This window comes from Castor canadensis, chromosome 3, assembly GCF_047511655.1.
Source record: "Castor canadensis chromosome 3, mCasCan1.hap1v2, whole genome shotgun sequence".
NCBI lineage: Eukaryota > Metazoa > Chordata > Mammalia > Rodentia > Castoridae > Castor > Castor canadensis.
The window spans coordinates 92,096,456-92,101,825 of record NC_133388.1 but is presented as its reverse complement, the minus strand read 5'-3'; positions in this window follow the sequence as shown (position 1 = coordinate 92,101,825).

Genomic DNA, 5,370 nt, shown 5'->3' with positions numbered 1-5,370 from the left:
TATACCCAAAAGACTGTGATAGGTTACTCCAGAGGCACCTGCACACCCATTTTTATTGAGGCACTATTCACAATAGCCAAGTTATGGAAACAGCCAAGATGCCCCAGCACTGACGAATGGATTAAGAAAATGTGGTATCTATACACAATGGAATTTTATGCAGCCATGAAGAAGAACGAAATGTTATCATTCGCTGGTAAATGGATGGAATTGGAGAACATCATTCTGAGTGAGGTTAACCTGGCCCAAAAGACCAAAAATCATATGTTCTCCCTCATATGTGGACATTAGATCAAGGGCAAACACAACAAGGGGATTGGACTATGAGCACTTGATAAAAGCGAGAGCACACAAGGGAGGGGTGAGGATAGGTAAGACACCTAAAAAATTAGCTAGCATTTGTTGCCCTTAACGCAGAGAAACTAAAGCAGATACCTTAAAAGCAACTGAGGCCAATAGGAAAAGGGGACCAGGAACTAGAGAAAAGGTTAGATCAAAAAGAATTAACCTAGAAGGTAACACACATGCACAGGAAATCAATGTGAGTCAATGCCCTGTATAGCTATCCTTATCTCAACCAGCAAAAACCCTTGTTCCTTCCTATTATTGCTTATACTCTCTCTACAACAAAATTAGAGATAAGGGCAAAATAGTTTCTGCTGGGTATTGAGGGGGTGGGGGGAGAGGGAGGGGGCAAAGTGGGTGGTAAGGGAGGGGGTGGGGGCAGGGGGGAGAAATGACCCAAGCCTTGTATGCACATATGAATAATAAAAAAAAAAGAACCAGGGGAGTTACAGATGCGCCCCCTCCCCTTCCATTTCACCCTGCAATCACCCTATCAGAGTCACAAGGTCAGATGTAGGTGCGAGGTGTGGTGTCTGCTCATGTAGTTGGAAACACAGGACTCTACCTCTGGAGTCAGGAGAAGGGAATACAAGATTTAGAACCAGGAAAGTACTGGGTTCTGAATGAGACTGGAGGAAAAGTTTGCCAAGATTACCCCTCCTTTCCTCATAAGGGAGCCTGGCAGAGGTACCTGAGCCCAGGCACCAGACAGAGTACCCAGGAATGAGAGCACGGAAATCAGCAATGCAACACCGTGTGAAGACACAGGAGAGCCCTGAGGAATACCGCCCTCCACTGCAGCTACCTAAGCAGACTGTGACACCCAGCCTTACACCAAGCCTGGAGTGGAGAGGACTGCTTCTCTCAGAGGCTTGTCAGGTACAGCCTTTGTCAGGCCTGAGAAATCACATGTAGATTTTTACTCAATGTGATTCTTCAATATGTCTGTGTTATGCAAGTACTTCCTGCAGGTTTAATCAGCTTCACATAGCCACACGTGGTGCATTGGGGCAAAGCAAATTAAAATCACAGAAATCCCACAGCCCTATTCATAAGGCTATCACCCACAGACCCAGGCACCAGGCCTTCCCCTGCAGTTCCAGGCTTTGTGTCTTCCTCAGCATCAAGGCATTCCCTGACACTAGGCAATTTCCTTTCGTCCCAGGTTCCAGATCCAGCCCAGATCCTAGTGCCAACAGAGATTCCATGGATTGAAGCTGCATCACCAATTCCATAGACCCAGGTTCCAAGCTACCTTGTGGACCCAGAATATGTTAATAAAAATGCATTGTACTCTTGAAAAAGTGCTAAGACAGTTGGTGTTAGGATTTTTCACTGCAAAATCAAATGAGTATGAGGCATGATGCATTTGTAACTTAATTTCTAGTCATTCCACAAATGTATGTATATATGTAAATACATATTTCAAAATGATCTGTTGCACATAATTTGTGCTAAATGAATAAGTAAATTATACCAAAATAATTCCAAAAAAAATAAAATAAAGACTGTATAACACAAACCTACAATCAACATCATAGTAAATGGGAAAAAACTGAAAGTATTTCCTTTAATAGCAGAAATGAGACAAGACTTATCACTTCATTCTTATTCAATATAGTGCTACAATCTCAGCTGGAGAAGTAAGGAAAACAAATTTAAAAGATGCAAATTGAATTCAAATTACAAATGATCTGTATTGGCAAATGATTTTATCCTATACTTATACACCCCTAGTCTAATAAACACTTTCAGCTAAGTAGCTGATTATAAAATCAACATACAAAAATTATTAGCTTTCTTATGTATCAATAATGAACATTCTGAGAAAGAAATCAGGTAAACAATTTCATTCAAAATAACCTCCAAAAAATAAAATAAAATACCTAGTATTAAACCTAATCAAGGAGGTAAAAGAATTCCACAATGAACACTATAAAACATAAAGACAGGAATTTTAGAAGACACTAGAAGATGGACCAACCTCCCTATTCACAGATTGCAGAATTAGTATTGTGACAAATGGTTATATTATCACAAGCAATCTCCATAAAAATACCTATGACATTTATCACAGAAATAAAAAAACAGTTCTAAAATAACAGAAAAGCACAAAAGAAACCCAAATAGGAAAAAAAATTACAAGCAAAACAGCAATGCTGGAGGAATCACAGTATCTGATGTCAGATTTCACTACAGAGCCACAATAACAAAAAGATCACAGAACTGGCACAAAACAGGTATATATTCCAAAGAAGTAGATTGGAGAACCCAGAAATATGCCCACAAAGCTACCTAATTTTCAACAAAGCTGTTAAAAATATACATGGAAAAAAATTAGCCTCTTTAACAAACAGCATTGGAAAAACTAGATATCTACATGTAGAAAACTGAAACTACCTCCATGTATCTGCCTTACAGAAGTTAAATTAAACAGATTTAAGACTTTGATTTATGACCTGAAACTTTGAAATTACTAGAGAAAAACATAAGGAAAACAGTTCAAGAGATAGGCATAGAACTTCTGCAGTTCAAGAAGGAAGTCCAATAATGAACAAGTGGGTTGTATCAAATTAACAAGCTTTTACACAGCAAAGGAAACAATCACCAGAGTGAAGAGACAGTCTACAGTATGGGAAAAAATATTCATCATGTGTATATGCCAATGTCTGTGTTTGTATTAGAATCTACCTCATATAAGAGAAAACATGTGACCTTTGGCTTTCTGATCCTGGCTTACTTCACTTAACATGATGTTCTCCAGTTCTATACATTTAATTCAAACAAGAAAATTTCATTTTTCTTTATGGTTCAATAATATTCCACTGGGTGTGTGTATGTATCCATATATGTATACAGATATATACATATAGATAGATGATAGATAGATAGATAGATAGATAGATAGATGATAGATGACAGATAGATAGATAGGGACATAGATCACATTTTCTTATTCTACTCATTAGTTATAGGACATCCGGGCTGTTTCCATGGCTTTGCTATTGTGAGCAATGCTGCAATAAACATGGGTGTGCAGGTGTCTTTATTGAAACCTGACTTACATTCCTTCAGGTATATCCCTAGGAATGGTATTGCTGGGTCATATAGAAGTTCTATTTTTAGTTTTTTTTAGGAATATTCAGAATGTTTTCCATAGTGGTTATACTAATTTACATTCTCGCCAACAATAAATAAGGGTATGTATTTCCCTACCTCCTCACAAGCATTTGTTGTTGTTTGTGCCCTTGATAGCCATTCTAACATGAGTGAGGTGAATTTTTTTATTATTGTGCTGGATGGGAGTGAATTGTGCCATTTAAAAAGTTCTTGAAATACATTAAATATGTCATACTTGAATTCATCCCCTGTGTGATTTTGATTTGCATTTCCTTTAAGGCAAGGGATATTGAACATTTCTTCAAATAAAGCTCGGCACGGTGGTGTGCCTGCCATCCCAGCTAAATGAGAAGCATAAATAGGAGAATTTCAGTCCAGGTTAGCCCAGGGATTAAATCAACACACTATTAGAAAAATAACTAAAAGCAAAAAGGGTTGGGGACATGGCTCAGTGGTAGAACTCCCACCTGGCAAGTAAAAAGCCCTGAGTTCATACCCCAATACCAACAAAATTTAAAGCAACATTCCTCAATGGCATTAAATCTATAAATGCTTCTTTTTTATCAAGAAAATTTCTTATTGATAAATAACTGCATATATTCCTGGGATACAGTATACTAATTTGATACACATATATAATGTTTGCAATGATCAAATTAGAATAATTAGTATATAAATTTATTTAAACATTTATAATTTCTTTTTCTTGGGGACTTTCAAACTCTTCTCACTGTTTTTTGGCACCTTTGTCAAAAATCAGGTGGGAGTAGCTGCATGGACTCATATCCAGGACTTATATTCTGTTCCACTAGTCTTCATATCTGCTTTTGTGCCAATACCACGCTGTTTTTATTGCTATGGCTCTGTAGTATAGTTTGAAGTCGGCTATTGTGATACCTCCAGTATTACTCTTTTTACTCAGTATTCCTTGTCGATTTGCGGTCTTTTGTGCTTCCAAATGAACTTTAGTGCTGATTTTTCAATCTCTGTGAAGAATTTCATTGGGATTTTGATGGGAATTGTGTTGAGCATGTAGATTGCTTTTGGTAGTATTGCTACTCTAGCCTGTTTTCAAGGGCCATTAACCTGGTAACTCTTCCACCATTTCACCTTATGACAGTGTTTATTTCTGTTAATTAGGTGAGTTTCTTGTAAACATACAGATTGTTGGGTCTTTCTTTTTAATCCAGTTTGCCAAATGGTGTCTTTTGATAGGGGAGTTGAGTCCATTAATAGTCATCACTAATATTAAGAGGTAAGTGGTGATTCCTGCCATTTAGTTGTTTTCGTTGTAAGGATTTGGAGTATGTGAAGCCAATTCAATGCTTTTCTCTGAGTACTTGCCTGTTCTTCTCCTGAGGTTTATATTTTCTATCCTTTTGTGGTTTTGTTTGGTTTCATCTTCTGTGTGTAGGAGTCCTTTAAGAATCTTCTGTAGTGGTACTTTTCTGGTCTTATATTATTATTATTGTTTCATTTGTCATAGAAGACTTTTATGCCTCCATCAATTTTAAATGATAGCTTCGCAGGGTAGAGTATCCTAGGACTGAAATTGTTTTATTTCAGTGCTCAAAATATCTCAATCCATGTCCATCTTGTTTTTCAGGTTTCTGTTGAGAACTTTGCTGTTATCTTGATAGGTTTACCTTTATATGTTATTTGATTTTTCTTACAGCCTTCAAAATTCTTTCCTTATTCTCTATGCTTGTTGTTTCAATGATCATATGTCATGTAGAGGGTCTATTTTGGGGATGTGTGTTTGTTGTCCTGGAGGCTTCCTGCACCTGAATGAGCAAAGCTTTGTTGAGATTTGGGAAATTTTCTGTTATTATTTGTCCCTTTGGCTTGCACCTCTTCTCCTTCTTCAATCCCCAAGATTCACAGGTTTGAGTAATTGCTCAGTTC